The sequence below is a fragment of the Aegilops tauschii genome, chromosome 2, assembly GCF_002575655.3.
Source record: "Aegilops tauschii subsp. strangulata cultivar AL8/78 chromosome 2, Aet v6.0, whole genome shotgun sequence".
Lineage (NCBI taxonomy): Eukaryota > Viridiplantae > Streptophyta > Magnoliopsida > Poales > Poaceae > Aegilops > Aegilops tauschii.
The window spans coordinates 67,165,345-67,184,504 of NC_053036.3; positions in this window are offsets into that span (position 1 = coordinate 67,165,345).

Below are 19,160 nucleotides of genomic sequence, written 5' to 3' on the forward strand. Positions count from 1 at the left end.
TTTTAATTAGGTCCCACTGTAATCTAACTTTTTTCATAAGTTATTAATTGAGCTCAGTGACTTTAAAAAGTTGTACAGAAGCCTTGTTTGGGCCTTTCCGGCGTCGCTGAATGTGGGCTGAGTAGCCACGTTAGGTTGTACTGTACTACACAGGCCTTTTTTTCAACATCAGCAATGCAACTCGGCCGACAGTTGTACACAATATCCGGGTCAACTTGTTATTCTCCGCCCCGCTGGGCTGCAAACTTTCCTAGGAGGTATGCATTAGGCTTAACAAGAAAATGGACTTTAAGAAATAATAAATGGGATGTAATTATAATAACTGGGCAGTAACTATAAAAAGATGCACCAAACGTGTAATTAGTTTAAAAAATATATTATTTTTGGAATTTGAAAATTTTAATTTCGTTACTTGTTGCGCGCAATATTTCGTTGGATTTTAACGTAATACAACTTTATTTTGAAATTATATTTAATCTGACTAGAAATTTCGGATAAAAATATTTGGGATCCCATAAAAATGTGGGAATTTTTTTTGAATTCTGTTTTGAGCGGTTGGTTGAAATTATTAATCGTTGTCCTAGCTAGAAAATGGGCTGTACTTTTAACAAACTGTAAATGGGCTGTAGTAAATTCCATTAGAATTAAAAAATGGGCTGTACATTCTTACAAATCGCGAATGGGCTATATGTTCTCTGCCACACACTTATGGGCCTTCTAAGTTGACGCGTCCCCTAAAAAAAACTAAGTTGACGCGTATGCAAGGCTTTGTCAACAACACACCGTTCTAGCAGCTATGGCCGTTGGATGTCCATCCAACGGATGTCGTGCTTCTTCAATCTTGGATATTCTTGCTTTAGCCGCCCAAAAAATGATTCCTCTCCCTGACATCTGGGGCGCACCGTTTCGGAGGGTGACCTGTGGGCCTACTAAGTTGACGCGTACCAAGGGCTTTGTCAACTTAGTCAATATAAACGATTATAGCTGCAGTGACCGCACCATGTCCATCCAACGGCTGTAGTGCTTCTTCAACCTCTGGTCTTCTTGCTCCAGCCGCCCAAAGCAGCGCCGGTCGTGACGCGTGCTCCTGCCTCCCGTGGCCGGCTGTGATGCCGCGGAGGCCTCACCGCCCCCTACTACTCCCACCGCTGGCCAGGCCATCCCTCTACTCACCCACACCCCCTGTTATTCCACGGCGACGGCAGCCTCACACCGCAGCCGAACCAGTGAACCCTCGTACTCCTCTCCGCGTGGGCTTCCACTGCCGCGTCTTCCCCGGCTCCGCGTCGTCCCCTTCCTAGGCCTCGCCGTCGTCCACCACCCTGGTGCTCTCGGCGCGGCGTGGTCAACGTGGTCAAGGAACGGCTTCCATCGGACGTGGACTGTACGTGGAGAGGCTGACAGCTGGGTCCACGGCGGCAGCAAGGAAGTGCCTCCTTATTATGCGGAAAATAATGATTCCTCCACCTGACAGCAGGGACCCACCGGACGGGCCACCGTATTTCACGAAAAAAACGTTTCCCCCCTGACTGCTGGGACCCACCGGATGGGCCACCGTATTGCGTGAAAAAATGTTTCCCCCGCTGTCAGCTCGGACCCACCGGAAGTGCCTCCGTATTACGCACAAAAAATGAATACTCCCCCTACTGGTTGGGACCCACCTTGGTGGGAGGCTGACTTGTGGGCCTACTAAGTTGACAGGGATGGAGTGCTTTGTCAACTTAGTCAATATGAACGATTCTAGCTCCAGTGACCGTACGATGTCCATCCAACGGCCGTAGTGCTTCTTCAACCTCTAGTCTTGCTGCTCCAGCCGCCCAAAGCAGCGCCTGTCGTGCCGCATGCTCCTACCTCCCGTGGCCGGTGGTGCTGCCGCGGAGGCCTCACCGGCCCCTATTATTCCCACCGCTGGACAGGCCATCCCTCTACTCACCCACACCCCCTGTTATTCTGCAGCGATGGCAGCCTCACACCGCAGCGAACCAGTGAACCCTCGTACTCCTCTACGCGTGGGCATCCACTGCCGCGTCTTCCCCGGCTCCGCGTCGTCCCCTTCCTAGGCCTCGTCGTCGTCCACCGCCCAGGCGCTCTCGGCGCGGCGTGGTCAAGGAATGGCTTCCATCGGACATGGACTATACGTGGAGAGGCTGACAGCTGGGTCCACGGCTGCAGCAAGGAAGTGCCTCCTTATTACGCGCAAAATAATTATTCCTCCACATGACAGCGGGGACCCACCGGACGGGCCACCGTATTTTGCGAAAAAACATTTCCCCCTGACTGCTGCGACCCACCAGCTACATCTTCGCACGCAAGGAAGTGCGTCCGGGCAAAAAAATGATTCACCCCCCTGACTGCTGGGACCCATCAGCTACATCTTCGCAGGCAAGGAAGTGCCTGGCAGTCGGGACCCACCTGGTCAAAGCGTACGTAGCGTTGTCATTCTGTTCGCGAAAGTGTACGTACATACTGGTTGATGTAGAGGCGCGCACGTGTCGTAGTAGAGGCGCGCACGTAGCATGTACACGTACGTACAGCGGCCAGTGTGCAAGAAAGAAAATACGGCCACGTACGTACATACGGGCAGGGTCTCGAACGCCTACTCGCGCATACGTACGGCCAGGGCTTGTACATGGCTGGGTCGAAACGGAGAAACAGCATCGTGGTCATGTTCATGGGGAGCCAACCGGCTGGGTCAGAACGGAATGCGTCGTCGTGTTCATCAGGAGGGCTTGGACGGAACAGCCGATGGAAACGAGGCCTGGCGTACCGCAGAACGGAGGAAACGGCCTTGTGTTCGACCGGCCATGTTCGAAACGGGATCCTGTTCATCTGGAGGGGTCTGGCGTACCGCAAAAAAGAGGAAATGGACCTCCTACGGTCGAAACGGGGGTCCTATTGATCGGGAGGGGTGTGGCGTACCGCAAAACGGAGGAAACGGACTTGTGTTGGAGCGCTACGGTCGAAACGGGGGTCCTGTTCATCGGGAGGGGTGTGGCGTACCACAAAACAGGACTCCACGGGATACTGTTCATCTCCACCGTCAACCCCCTCCAGCCTCCACAGGCTACTGTTCATCCACCGTCGACGTCCTCCAGCCTCCACCTGCGACTGTTCATCCACGGGCTCCTGTTCATCCAGCCTCCACCGCGCGCTACTCCACCGGCTACCGTTCCAACCAGCCCTCTCCATGGGCTCCTGTTCAACCACCCCTCCACGGGCTACTTTTCATCCAGCCCTCCACCGTCTACAGTTCATCCTGCCCTCCACGGGGTGGTCCTGTTCATCCTGCCCTCTACGGGGTCCTGTTCATCCAGCCCCAACCGGCTCGAACAATCTGGGTCCTATTCATCCACCCCCACCGGGAACTGTTCATCCAAACCCCCCAGCAACGCTCACTGTTCATCCAGAGGCAGCGCCACGGGGTCCTGTTCATCCACCCCCACCGGGAACTGTTCATCCAAACCCCCCCAGCAACACTCACTGTTCATCCAGAGGCAGCATCGATCAGGTTCAGTTAGCAGCGGTAGCGAAGGAATCGCTCGATCGGGTTCAGTTAACAACCATCGATCGATCGCTCGGGTTCAGTAACGCGTAGCCTGCAGTGCAATCGCTCAGGTTCAGTTAGAGCCCAACGCCTCGCTCGGGTTCAGTTAGAGCCCAACGCCTCGCACACACGCGCGTACGTACGAGAGAAACGCGCATCGCTCGGCCCCCGACCACCCACCGTACCCGGGGACTCTGTCGGTATCAAAACCGGCGGATCTCGGGTAGGGGGTCCCGAACTGTGCGTCTAAGGCGGATGGTAACAGGAGGCGGGGGACACAATGTTTACCCAGGTTCTTGCCCTCTCGATGGAGGTAATACCCTACTTCCTGCTTGATTGTTCTTGATGATATGAGTATTACAAGAGTTGATCTACCACAAGATCGTAGAGGCTAAACCCTAGAAGCTAGCTTATGATTATGATTGTTGTTGTCCTACGGACTAAACCCTCCGGTTTATATAGACACCGGAGGGGGCTAGGGTTACACAGAGTTGGTTACAAGGGAGGAGATCTACATATCCGAATTGCCAAGCTTGCCTTCCACGCAAAGGAGAGTCCCACCCGAACACGGGACGAAGTCTTCAATCTTGTATCTTCATAGTCCAACAGTCCGGCCAAGGTATATAGTCCGGCTATCCGAGGACCCCCTAATCCAGGACTCCCTCAATGGCCCGTGAACCAGGTTTCAATGACGATGAGTCCGGCGCGCAGATTGTCTTCGGCCTTGCAAGGCGGGTTCCTCCTCCGAATACTCCATAGAAGATTTTGAACACAAGGATCGTGTCCGGCTCTGCAAAACAAATTCCACATACCACCGTAGAGAGTATAATATTCCATGAATCTAATCTGCTGACAAATTTCATAGCGTGATATCACGCCACGGCCCGGTCATTATTCGAACCGTTTTTCTCAACCAGCTACTGCACATATTGCGAGGCGGTCTTCTTGGCACGTCTTGTCGAAGCAGAGATCGTGTCCCCTTTTCACGGGATTCTCATCAATACGGGTGTGGGTAACCCAACCGTGTTTGTTAGGATGACTCCTTGATTTTTGGCAAGTTCCAAACGGCCACGCGGAGGACCCTTGATATTCGCCCTCTTTATAAAGGGGCCAAAGCATGTCCTTTTCTTCTCGCGCTCGATCCTTCCCTTCCCCCACCTCGAGTTCCAACACCCAAGGCTCAGGCTAAGTGCTTCGGACCTTAAATCATGTCCGGATCCAACCTTCAAGGCCGGTGGATGGCCTCCTCTGTCACAGAGGAGGACATCAAGAAGCTAAGAGAAGCCAGGTATCTGACCGCCGAAATCTCGCACAGGCTGCCTGCTCAAGGGCAGGTCATCCCCACTCCCGAACCCAGCGAGAGTGTCGTATTTGTCTCCCACTTCCTCCGAGGGCTGGGCTTTAGTCTTGATCCTTTTGTTAGAGGGCTTATGTTCTATTACGGGCTTGATTTCCACGATCTAGCTCCAGATTCCATCCTTCACATCTCGTCGTTTATCGTTGTGTGTGAGGCCTTCCTCCGCATCACCCCACACTTCGGCTTATGGCTCAAGTCCTTCAATGTGAAGCCGAAGATGATCGAGGGGCGACACGCAGAATGCGGAGGTGCCATAATAAGCAAAGGCGCCGATGCTCCATAGCCAAAGGGTTCCTTCCCGGAGGTGTCCAACTTATGGCAGTGGGAGTGGTTTTACATCACAGCTCCCCGAAGTACTAAGTGGGTAGCTGCCCCCGCCTTCCGTTCAGGCCCCCCGCCACAACTGACGTCATGGGTCAACAAGGGGCTGGACTGTGGGCCAGCTAATGACGTGCCGACATTGCAAAGTCGCATCCGAGATCTCCTCAAGAGAGATGTCAGTCTTGTCAAGGTAATGCAAGCTATGCTAGTTCGTCGGGTCCTGCCATGCCAACGTCGATCTCTCTGTATGTGGGAGTTCAACCCGGAAGGACCGCGAACTATTCAGCAATTCTTCGGCGTGACGCTCGAAGAGATGTATGGATTGTTCTTCGGATCACGAATAAAGTGTCCGGACACCACCGAGGATGCGGGTCTCAACTGCGACCATCCAGATACCCACGTAAGTAATTCCGTGGCCGACATGCTGTCTTTTTATTTGTCACAACATCATTCTGAAAAAATCGCTCTTGGCCAGGACTGGATAAGAAAGGCGAAGATGATTAGGTGTTTGGCCCCCCTTCCCAAAAGCTCACCGGATCCTGTACTAGCCAGGATGCTTGAGCACGCACCTTATCAAGTGCCATCAGGGGAAGATAAAGGGAGGAATAAAGAAGCCGAAAGCGGGCCTCAAGAATTACTCATCCAAACCGGGGGAATTAGTGTCTCCGCGAAGGAGGATAATCGGGGAGAAGAATCTAGTATCCCCTCTCCCCTAGGAAGGAAAAGGACCGCCTCTGAAGACTTGGAAACGAAGGTTTCCAAACGAGGGAAGAAACCTTCGCCGGGGGCCCTGCCCCGGAGGGCGTCTTTGCCGCACAGCACCCGCAAGGAGGCCAGCCCTCCACCGAGCTGTAAGTGAACAAGAGTACTTTGGTAAATATATCCTGCTTTATCTCCGAGGACAATAACCGAGACATATATCTTGCAGTCCGGCTCGTAGCCCTTCTCGACAGAGTTCGTCTTCGGGGGATCTTCTTCCGGAGATGATGGAGAACGAAACGCCTCCCCCTGTCTCCCCGCCTCATGGGGCGGACGACCCTGAGGTGTCGTCACGGAGGATGTCTCCTGATCCGCCAAGGCCAAAAGGTAACCCTTCGGCCACCCGAAGTCCAGAGTATTCGGCTCCTAAGGAGAGCAACAGAACGAGTCCAGGACTGTCCGGTGCACAACCGGACGCACTGATGGGTCTTCTGGAGCAAGCGGCTATCTCAGAGGCGCATCGTACTTTAATGGGTATGGTGGTTGAGAGGATTTCATCCGCCAAAAGTGGGTTGCATGAAGCTTTTACGAGCCTTCTAAGAGGCTTTGAGGTACGCAAAGTAATCTATATATATATATATTTTTTTTTGATAGTACCGCACACGCTAGGTGTGCCCTATACAGATAGTAGCCCCTGAAACTCTGGTTTCTGTCCAGAGGCGGCAAACAGAGGATCATAGTCCTAGGTAATGATCACGCTGCTTTCATGTGCAGGCGGCTGAGGGTCCGGTGGCTGGCCGGACTGGTGAGTTTGCCGAACTGAGGCGGCAGCTTGATGCGGCAGATGCCGACATCGTGCTTGTGAACAAGCGACTTGACAAGGCACAGGGTATGTATTTTCGGGTAGTCAACAGATATTAAGAAGAGCATGATGCTAGTATCTATGCTGTGACTGCAGATGGAGCTGCCGCCGTGGAGACCCTTCGGGCGGAACTTGCCCGAGCCAAGGAACAAGCCAGGAGAAGTGATGCGGCTGCCCTAAAGGCGGCCGAAGAGTTAAGAGCCGAACAGGCTGCTCATCGCCAGAGCGAAGATAAAATAGCCAAGACGGCTGTTGAGCTGAAAGATGCCGCCGGCCGGTATGAGCTTCTTGAAAAAGAAAGCCAAGCGCAAGCGGCGGACCTGAAGAAAGCCATGGAAGCAGCCAAGGAAACCCGCTCTAAAATCAGAGCGGCGAAGGAGGAGCTCCGTCAAGCCGGAGATATCACGACTGGGAAGCCCTTTTTGTTGCGGACAAAGTTCGGAGATCCAAAGTATGCCCCTCCGGATCAATTATGGAGTGCTGCAGACGCGTACTTGGACTTGGCAATGAGTGCTGCTGATGTGACTGATTTTTTCAAAGATCAGAAAGATCATGAAGTTGAAAGGTTGTTCTGGTCGCAGTTCAGTGCTCTGACGCATGCGCTGCTGTTAAATGAACAAATGGCCGAGTGGGCCGAGCTCCATAGGTTGTCCGGACTTGCCATGAGTTCTGTCGTGAATTATCTTTGGCCGGAGGGACCAAGGCCGAATAGTTATTTTGGTTTAGTGCAACAATTCCTTGGTGTTGTGCCGCATATCAACGCTGTAAAGAGGTCGGCGTGCATAGAGGGTGCGCGGATGGCTCTTTCCCGTGTTAAGACATACTGGGCAGAGATGGAGGCCGCCGCTATTGCAACCCGGGATCCGGCCGTAGACCAGGTCTTGGCCGAGCACTATTTTGAAGAAGTCCTAGAAGGTGCTCGTTTAATAGAGGCTCAGTGCTCAAAGAGTATCATGTTCGAGTGACATGTATCCCAATTGTAAAAACAATGCTATTTGGATTATAAAGGCTGTGTTTATACTTTTGCCTGAAAGTATTATGATGCCTCCTGTGCGGCCGTTTATGTATGTATATAACCTGAAAGATTGCAGTCGTCGGCTTCAGCCCCCTCGCACATAATGCGGGGGTGTTCGGAAAAGTGCGTATTCACACTTGACCCAACGTCTTGGTCCATTAAGGAGGTGAAAGCGCGGCGAACAAGGCAATCGGACTATATAGCTTTAACACTTTCACTTAGCCATAGGAGTTTGATGGTGGGGCTACGATATAGCCCCTGGTACTTCCGCGCTCATCCGAATACGGTGCGCGTACATACATGACCGGGAAACCGGTCCTTCATTAATGCAGAGGAATCGCGAAGATTCCGCTGAGTCATCGAGTGGTTGACCAGTCTCGCGCTTTATCATGACAGTCAGTTTTTGGCTTTCTCTACTGAGGTGTTCATCCAGATGAACCAGGGCACAATCGCAGCAGTTCTCCCGGTGCCACCTTAGCTGATAGTGCGGAACATAAGGTAGCAAAACACGGGAGCCGGGCAAACCCAACTATTGACCAAAGACATGATTCGGAGCTGATGCATATAAGGCCAAACTCGCGACGCCGAACACTCCCTAAGGTATTCAGACTTTACAACATATGCTGGGTTGAGTAACGCCCTCGATAATAAACCCTGAATTTCCAGGTACGTGCATTAGTCTGACGTGATGAAATGCCAATAACGCCATCATCCCTCTCGGTTGTGTTGAGTATCCGGAGGGTGTGAAGCAACAAGAGGCAGTAAAAAAAGGTTTACACAGGGTCTTAATCTAAAAAGAAACCTTTGAGCGGGGCCCTGCTGCACGTCTGCGCCTGTGTCTCCGTTGTGCCGTATCCTGGAAGGGTGTAGCACGCTGATCATCTGTAAAAGAGAAAAAACCCATGTAAAAGTCCCCATGCGAAAAATTGGTTATTCTTAATGAACCATTAAAATGCAATCTAAATAGGGTCAAGCCGAACTGTAGCTCTTTATACATGCGGGAAGCCCCTAGCACCACCTATGGGGGTATACCCATCGACCCAACATGAGGTTTATCTGAGCTGTTACAGCTAGTGGTGCACCGGACTCGTCTAACCATGTCCGCGATCTTGACGACCGATCATTTATTTTGGTTGGAGAGGTCGTTCAGTGTTCGGCTGCTAGAGCCGCCACACATTCCTCCGCACGTAGGGAGCGCTATGTGTTTCCGCTAACTATGATGATGCCATGTGGACCGGGCATCTTAAGCTTGATATAAGCGTAATGCGGTACTGCATTAAAACGAGCGAAGGCCGTTCTTCCGAGTAGTGCATGATAGCCGCTTCGGAATGGAGCGATGTCGAAGGTTAATTCTTCGCTTCGGAAGTTGTCGGGAGAACCGAATACAACCTCTAGTACTATAGAGCCCGTGGAGCGGGCCTCTGGGCCTGGTATTACTCCTTTAAAGGTAGTATTGCTTTGGCTGATTCTTGTCGGGTTTATCCCCATTTTGTGGACGGTGTCCTGATATATCAGATTAAGACTACTGCCGCCGTCCATAAGGACTCGGGTGAGATGGTATCCGTCAATTATTGGGTCTAGCACCAAGGCAGCCGATCCTCCACGCCGGGTACTAGTCGGGTGATCCTTGCAATCAAAAGTGATCGGGCAGGCCGACCAAGGGTTGGACTTGGGGGTGACGAGCTCCACGGCGCATGCGTCTCGGAGTGCGCGTTTGCTCCTCCTCTTCGGTATGTGAGTTGCGTAAATCATGTTCACTGTTTTGACCTCTGGTGGGAATTTTTTCTGTCCCCTAGTGTTCGGCTGGCGAGGCTCATCCTCGTCTTCACTTGGTGTCTCCCTGCCCTTGTGTTCGGCGTTTAGCTTGCCGGCCTACTTGAAGACCCAGCATTCTCTGTTGGTGTGATTTGCAGGTTTGTCGGAGGTGCCATGAATCTGACATAATCTGTCTAGAATCTTGTTTAGGCTGGACGGTCCATCTCTGCTGCCTTTAAATGGATTTTTCTGTTGACCGAGTCGAGAGCCCCTGAATCCGGCATTTACCGCCGTGTTGTCTGGGCTTTCTTTATTGTTTCGACGCTTGCTTTTATTGCGTCGTGGTTTCCCATTGCCATCCCTGACTTCGGATGTGCCTGGGTCGCTGGTGCCGCTACGGGCCAGCCAACTATCTTCGCCCGCGCAAAAGTGGGTCATAAGGCTTGTTAGGGCCGCCATTGTCCTCGGTTTTTCCTGGCCGAGGTGTCTGGCGAGCCATTCGTCGCGGACACTGTGTTTGAAAGCCGCTAAGGCTTTGGCATCCGGGTAGTCGACGATTTGATTCTTCTTAGTGAGAAATCTGTTCCAAAGCTTTCGGGCTGACTCTCCGGGCTGTTGAATTATATGACTTAAATCGTCTGCATAAGGAGGTCGGACATAGGTCCCTTGAAAAGTAGCCCTAAAAGCGTCCTCAAGCTCTTTCCAGCTTCCAATTGAGTTTTCGGGGAGGCTTTTCAACCAGTGCCGAGCTGGTCCTTTCAACTTGAGGGGTAGGTATTTGATGGCGTGGAGAGCATCTCCGCGAGCCATGTGGATGTGAAGGATAAAATCCTCAATCCAGACCCCAGGGTCTGTCGTTCCGTCGTATGCCTCTATGTTCACGGGTTTGAATCCTTCTGGAAACTCATGATCCAGCACCTCATCGGTGAAACATAGGGGGTGCGCGGCACCCCTGTATTTGGATGTGTCATGGTATTCTGAAGGTTGTAGTGTTCGGTTTTGATTCCGAGCTGTTATTTGGTCAGTATAGTCGTTTGGGCAGCCATGATTCTGTGCCGGAACGCGCTTCCTAGATTCGTAGATGGACCTGGTCATACCGGATTTTTGTGTCGGTCTTCACGTAAATCGTGTGCTGACTTGTGTGCGACATCGTTAGCTGCCCTGTCCTGGCCACGGGGTGGTCGGTCCGGCTGATCGGCCGTTTTGTTTTTCGGCTGAATGGGCTCTAAAGCCTCGTCGTCGAATTCAGGCAGCAGCTTGTGCTTTGGATAGCTCTTTGTGTGGCGACTGCCGCCGTACTTTTCTTCCGTGTAAAGCACTTTATTCCATCTGCTGTTGAGCGTATTCTGCGCGGCCTTAAGCCTTTGCTTCTGCTTCTTCAGACTCCTCGCGGTGGCAATAAGCCTTCTATGGAGGTTCTCTTGTTCCAAGTGCCTTTCCGGGATGATGTGTGCATCGTCGTCTGGACTGTTCTCGTCTCTGGAGACAGGTTGATGAGCTTTACCCTCGGCGTCGCCGTGATCGAACAGCGGTTCTGTACTATGTTCGCCGTCCGCTTGCTCACCCTGCTCCATCGCGGGGTCCATGTGGTCGTCGTTTCCTTTGGAGTCGACCGGGGTATTATTTTTTCTTGCGCTGTTATCGCTGTTTTTGCCGAGGCGGGATTTGGAGCGGCGCCTACGTCGTCGCTTTGGTTGCTTCTCGAGGGAATTATCCTTTGCCGCTTCCTTCCGATCCTCGTCGTTATTTTCTTTGGGTGTATCCACCATGTATATATCGTGTGATGAAGTGGCTGTCCAGCGCCCTGTGGGCGGTGGTTCCTGTTCCTCTCCTGCATCGTCGTCCATACCGTCGATGTCTTCGGAGTCGAAATCAAGCATGTCGGTTAAGTCGTCGACAGTGGCTATTAAGTGGGTGGTGGGTAGGGAGAGAATTTCTTCGTCGTCCGCTTCCCACTCGAGCCGGACATAGTTCGGCCGAGGGTCTCCTGACAAGGAGAGAGACCTCAATGAATCTAGCACGTCGCCCAAGGGAGAGTGCTGAAAATATCCGCGGAGGTAAACTCCATGATCGATGCCCAACCAGATTGGATAGGCACGGATGCAGGCGGTTCGAAGCCCGTGGCCGGGGACGAATCCAAGGGTCCGGAAACACGGGTCTCATAGGCGGTGAAGTCAGTATTCGGCTCTATCGCCGCTGAGTGTGCGGCCTCCATGGCGGGGTCTATCCACCCATTCTCGGATGGCCCGATCTGCTTCGGATCGAAAGCCAGAGTAGCCACAGGTGTGATCTCTTGAACACCTTCCAACAGCAGAGCTAGGTCATGCTCGTCGTGACTGTGCGGCGCACCTGACATGGGCTCGAATCCGTCGAAGATCAAGTCTCCGCGGATGTCGGCAGTATAGTTCATGCCTCCAAGCCTGACCTGACGGCCAGGGGCGTAGCTATCGATCTGCTCCAGATGGCCAATTGAGTTGGCCCGCAGTATGAAGCTGCCGAATACGAAGATCTGTCCGGGGAGAAAAACCTCACCCTGGATCGCATCGTTATCGATGATCGAAGAAGCCATCAAGCCTTTATCATGACGGCACAGCGGAACTCTCAATGAAAGCACCAATGTCGGTGTCAAAACTGGCGGATCTCGGGTAGGGGGTCCCGGACTGTGCGTCTAAGGCGGATGGTAACAGGAGGCGGGGGACACAATGTTTACCCAGGTTCGGGCCCTCTCGATGGAGGTAATACCCTACTTCCTGCTTGATTGATCTTGATGATATGAGTATTACAAGAGTTGATCTACCACGAGATCGTAGAGGCTAAACCCTAGAAGCTAGCCTATGATTATGATTGTTGTTGTCCTACGGACTAAACCCTCCGGTTTATATAGACACCGGAGGGGGCTAGGGTTACACAGAGTCGGTTACAAGGGAGGAGATCTACATATCTGAATTGCCAAGCTAGCCTTCCACGCAAAGGAGAGTCCCACCCGGACACGGGACGAAGTCTTCAATCTTGTATCTTCATAGTCCAACAGTCCGGCCAAGGTATATAGTCCGGCTGTCCGAGGACCCCCTAATCCAGGACTCCCTCAGACTCCCCAATATTTTCCGCGCCCTCGCTTCTACCACGGTTTTTTCCGTCATGGACGGCCCAAAGAATGGCATGCAGCTGCGTCTCCAGCCCACCCAGGACGAAAAGCCCATTTTCTATCATGATTTTTTGTCATAGAAGTAGGACCCCACCACATCTATGATGATACCGGGTTTTGTCACAATTATCGTCATAGAAGTGTCATAAGTATGACAGAAAAGATTTTCGTTCGGCCCAAAATGTCACGGATGTGTCTTTTTTTGTAGTGCCTGTACTATGGCGTCTGTTTTTCACATGCGTGTGTGTGCATTTGTCAGCCGCCGGATGCCGGCCCTTGCCCGGATGCCGGCCCAACACAGCCACTTACTCACAAATGGTTAGTTTTCTAGGCTTGCTATATATACCCCTCTACCAATCTGGTAAAGGGTTGACCAATACATTCATATGAACTCTAGAACACAAAAAGGCTTCCTCTCACTTCTCCTACACCAAATCTTAGATCCTTGAGAGATTCGTGAGAATTCTTGAGAGATTTTCCAATCAAGTGATAGATCCACTCCCTCTCCCTCTTGTGACCAAAGGAATTCGTGATTTGAGCAAGTCTTGAGCATTTCCCTCTTGATATTGTTACTCTTGGAGGTTGGAGACTCCTAGGAGGTAGGAGTACTCCGGTGAGGAATCAACCTGTGATTTGCCCCTGGAAAGTTTGTGAAGGTTTGGCGGCCGCCTCAAGGTCTACCACTAGTGGTTGAGAAACGCCTTCGTGGTGTTGTCTCAAAGGGAGAATAGGGTGAGCCTTCGTGGCGTTGGTGTGCCTTCGTGGTAACATCCACCTATCTAACGGTGACTAGCTTCCCTCCAAGGAAGTGAACATCGGGATACATCCTCGTCTCCGTGTCTTCGGTTATCTCTAACCCTAGCCACTACTTGTGGTTTACTTTGGTCTCTTGACCTTGCATTCACTATATATTGTTGTCCTCATTATATTGTGTTGGCTATTTCCTTGAAGAGATTATTTAGGCCTACACTTTATATCCCGCAATTCATACTTGCTACTATTGATATATCTTGTGTTTAGTGTGAATTGCTAACTTGTGTCATACACTTACATATCTTGTGATATTGCTCAAGTAAGTTTGTGTAACTTACTTGTGCTTGTTAGTATCCTTGTTGTGCTCACCTCATTTACTAAATTGTTGGTGCACTTAGTTGATCCTTGTATATTTAGGATTTGTGCTTGAAAAGTATCCGTTTAGTTTATTTCCGCATTAGGATAAAGCCAAATCCGTAGAAGTTTTTAAAAACGCCTATTCATCCCCCCCCCCTCTAGGCGACATCGTGGTCCTTTCACCAGAGTCATTTTCAATTTTCCATAACCACTTGGCCAATAAAGCTTTATTAAAGCAATCCACATTCATTATCCCCAAACCCCCCTGCGATTTTGGTAAGCAACAGGTTTTCCAATTCAACAGGTGATATTTCTTCTTATGTTCATCAGCTTGCCAGACTAGTCTGGCTCTGAACAAATCTATCTTTTTCCTAACCCCAACCGGGAGCGGATAAAAAGACATCACGTAAATGGGTATATTAGTCAGACATGATTGGACCAAAATAGTTCCCCAGCTATATTCGACAGCCTCCCTTGCCAACAAGCACATCTCCTTGCTATCTTTTCAGTAACATTTTTCCACATTTTATTCCTAATCCTTTTTGTTAGAGACAAGCAGTCCCAGGTATTTTAAAGGCATTTCTCCTAGGACACAAGTGAAAATCTCCTGATACAAGTCAGTTTTATCCACATCTTTTCCAAACAGATATACATCACTCTTGTGGAAACTAATGCTAAGACCCGACATCTGTTCAAAGGAAGTTAAGATAAATTTCAAATTTCTAGCAGTCTCCTCATCATCTTGCAAGAGGAAAATAGTACCATCAGCATATTGCAACATATTAACCCCAGTTTCATAGGTTTCATTAAGTACCCCTTTCACAAAACCCTCTCTTCTGGCATTGTCCATAATAATAGCCACATCGTCTACTGCCAAATCAAAAAGGAGTGAGGACAAGGAGTCTCCCTGTCTCAACCCTTTGTAAGTTTTGAAATATGGACCAATTTGGTCATTGACTTTAACTCCAACATGCCCCCCATCATGGTTTGCATAATCCAGTCACACCACTGCTCAGGGAATTTTTTGAGTTTTAGCAATTTGTAGACAAATGGTCACTTGATTTTATCATACGCTTTTTCAAAATCTACTTTAAAAAGGAGAGCATTCTGTTTTTTAGTGTGTATGGTATTCAAAGCTTCGTGCAAAATCACCACACCTTCCATGATGTATCTACCTTTAATAAAAGCAGTCTGGACAGGAGAGATGATGGGATTTACTACTTTGCTAAGTCTATTCATTAGCACTTTGGTGATAATTTTGAAAGTAACATTGAGTAGACAAATTGGTCTAAACTTTTGGATCTGTCTAGCATCCTTGGCTTTTGGAATCAACGTGATGACTCCACAGTTGATTCTAGAGATGTCCAAAGTCCCTTTATGAAAGTCATTAATCATATTCATCAGATCCTCTTTAATATTTCCCAGAAAAATTGATAGAAATCAATTGGGAAACCATCAGGGCCAGGGCTTTTATTTTTTTCCATTAAAAATACCACATTTTTTACTTCTTCAAGAGAGAAAGGTTCGGTGATATCCTCTATCTCTTCTGTTGAAATGTAGTCAGCATTCTAGATGTTGAGGGTGATGTCAGATTTTTCAGCTTGCCCAAACAGGGTCTTATAGAAATCAGTGATGTATTTCATAAGATTATCTTCTCCCTCAATTATCCCCTCTTCTTGCTCCAAAGAAATGATCCTATTCTTCCTTCTCCTCCCATTTGCCTTAGCATGATAATATCTAGAATTCTGATCTCCTTCTTTGATCTCTTTATCTTTATATCTCAGAAGCCATTTTATCTCCTCTTGTTTCAATAACACATTTAATTCTTTTCTCATTTGTTTTTGTAGATTTCTATCATGGGCACAGAGTCCCATACACTACTGGAATCAGCTTCTTTGCCGTCCGCCATGGCAGACGGCAAAGGCATAGATCCCGGACGGCAAACTTCTTTGCCGTCTGCCAGCAGACGGCAAACTGTCCATCTGAACAGGTGCCAGCAAAGGCCTTCTTTGCCGTCCGCTTCTTAGAAACGGACGGCAAAGAATTGTGCCGTCCGCCATCTGAGGCCAGCAGACGGCAAAGACAATGGACGGCAGTGGGGTGGGGTCAGAGCCGTTAGGGGGTTAACGGCGCTCTTTGCCGTCTGCTGACAGACGGCAAAGAGCTCAGCTGGGCCAGCACTGGGAAGCTGCCACGTGGCCAGCTATGCCGTCTCCCAGCAGACGGCAAAGATTCAAAGGTCTTTGTCGTCCGCCAGCAGATGGCAAACTGACCAAATAGGCAGCCAGTGTTCCCAGTTTCTACAGGTAGCTGCCACGTGTCCTCTTTGCCGTCTGCTAGCGGACGACAAAGCTCTTTGTCGTCCGCCAGCAGACAGCAAAGAGGCTATATATCCCCTGTTTTTATTTATATCCATTTAATTTCACAGGAATTCACACACAGGTATACATATATATATATATATATTTCACAGGCACAGCAGACATATGATGTATCCAACACATAGCTCCATTCATGACAACATACATACATAAGAAACACAGTTCCATCCATACATCTTACACTAATATCACAATGTTCATCCAACACATTGTTCCATGCATCCATATAACAAGTTCCACATTATTCTTCGATACAAACGAAAAGAAGAACAGGGAAACAAGCACTCCATCCATGCAAGCTTCCATGTAGTGAATTAAATCTGCAAATGGGAAACAAGAAAGTTAGAAGAAGAAGAAGAAGAAGGAGAAGAAGAAGACTAGAAGAAGAAGAAGAAGAAGAAGAAGAAGAAGTAGAACTTCAACTTCTTCTTCTTCTTTTCTTCCTATTCCTTCTTTTCTTCCTCTTCCTTGATTTTCTTCATCCTATTATGTCATTTGTGGACTAAATAGGCTAAATTATGTCATAAATGGACTAAATAGTCTAAATAAGAAGAAAAATGCCATTTTTGAGCTAACGTAGCAAATTATGCCATTTTTGACCTAACTAAGCTTATTGTGTCATTTTAGAGGACAACACGCTAAGTATATGACATTTATGAGGTTAGCAAGGTTATGATGATGATGATGATGAAGAATCTTCTCCTTCTTCTTTTCTTCTTCTTCTTCTTCTTCTTTTCTTCCTATTCCTTCTTTCCTTCCTCTTCCTTGATTTTCTTCATCTTATTATGTCATTTGTGGACTAAATAGGCTAAATTATGTCAAAAATGGACTAAATAGGCTAAATAAGAAGAAAAATACCGTTATCACGGAGGTGTAGGAATGGTCGGGGCTGCACCAGTGGCAGACGGAGGTGAAGGACCGGTCGGGGTTCCGGCATTGGCACACGCGGAAGGATTGGTCGATGCTTGTCGGGAGCCATGTTGAACCAAAGATCATTTCCAATGTCTCGTTAGCATGATGCAAACTGAAATGTGAATAGTAGTAACTAAGGACCATTCAAATCAAACTCACCGTGGTCACTGGAGCAATCTGGGGCATCGGCGGAGGGGCCTGACCGTTTTTCTCGCACATGGTCTGCACATTTGGTTCTCACAAGTCAGTCATATTAGTTAGTAATGCGAACATTACGTGCATGATTGGGCTAATATGCACGAGAAACGTACCACGATGAGCTCGTATAGGGCCCGGTTAGACGCCTCGTTCCGGTTCCTCTCCTCCTCCAACAACTTAGCTGTCCTCTCCTCCATCTCCCTCTCCCTCTCCGCCGCCTCCCTTTTTGCCTCCTCCAAAAGCGCATGGGTCTTCAATCTCTCTTTCTCAACCAATGCCTGCAACACAACACTCCTCGTTAGCATTGTAATCATCGACAGACTTACACACAATGTAATGGAGGAAAGGTGAGAGAGTCGGTATAACTAACCGCCATGGCGAGCTCCGCGGGCCGTGGACGAGGCGTTATCTCAGGATCAGAGCTACTCAGGCGCTTCTTGATCTGCGGGAGAGTCCTAGGACAACGTATCAGTCCATCACCAATGGCTTGAGAGCCATGGGACCTCCCGCCACCAGATATCATCACCAACTCTGTATCAAAAGGATCCTGGCTCGGGTTAAAGTCCTCCCCTTTCCTCGCCTTCCCCTCGTCTCTGTACTTCACAAGCTTGTGGTGGGAGGAGATGTTGGTGAAGCTCTCTGGATGATCTAGGTCAGACTCCGTGAATGGCTCGGCCTTCTTGTACGGGGCCATATGGGCCATGCCATAGAGGTCGAACAGACTTGGCACAGGCTTCTTGTGGTGGTGCGCCTGAGAGAGAGGAACAAAATATTAGTTAAGGGCTCAAAGTAGGATGAAGAATGATATTGCTCTGTAAATAGGTCATTTTGGAGCTAAGAAAGGTTATTATGTCATTTTCGAGGAAAATAAGTAAGTTTAGGTCATTTTCGAGGTAACCAAGATTATTATGCCATTTTTTACCAAAGTATGCTAATTATGTCATTATTGAGCTATCCAAGGTAGTTATTATGTCATTTTAGAGCTAAATATGTCATAAATGAACTATCCAAGGTAGTTATGCCTTTTTTAACTAACTAAGCATATTAAGTCATTTTGGAAGGGATAAATGCTAGCATGAAGAATGAAATTGCATGAATCATGTAGCAAACCACATACCTCGTTATCCCCGTACTCAAACAGGTTGGAGCTCCCTTGATGGTGTGGCACACCTTCCATTTGGTCGCGCTTATCCTTGGCCCTTTGGTGTTCGACTAGCCATTCGGGAGAGCACCACGCATCCACCAACGCCTCCCAGCAGTCCATCTTATCCACACACCATCTCGGGGGCACCTAAGTGAGTCAAGAGAAATTTCAGCGCTATGCCTATGAATCAAATCAAGAAAACTAAGTTCAAGGCCTTAAGAATAGGTAATTACCTGCATGTACTTCTCCTTACTCAGAAACTTGCCGCGACACTTCTTCTTGGCCCTCGTAATACCCTTCGAGGCGTAGTAGTCTCGAACGGCCTACACCCGAGCCTCGTGCCGTAAGTTCTAAAGTAGGCGCTTGCACTCGGTTTTGACAACCATACACGTGGCCTCCTGCTCTCCCTCTCAAACCATGTAGAAGGCTACAATCAAACAAGACAACACTGATTAGTACAATCACTAGGTAGTGTTGATTTTTAATTCTGTAAAGGAGAAATTACCCAAAACCGACGGAACACAACGTCGGCCACCGTCTCGCACAAGACACCGTCGACCCTCTCCTCCGGCGGGGCCGGGGCAACCGAGTACAGCTCCCAGGTCAGTGCTAGCTGTGCGACCTGACCCTCACCGAGCAACATGACCCACCCAGGGAAGTGCTGCTGGCAAAGCACACCAAGGACCTGGTTGGTCCTGCAGACACCACGGGGTGTAC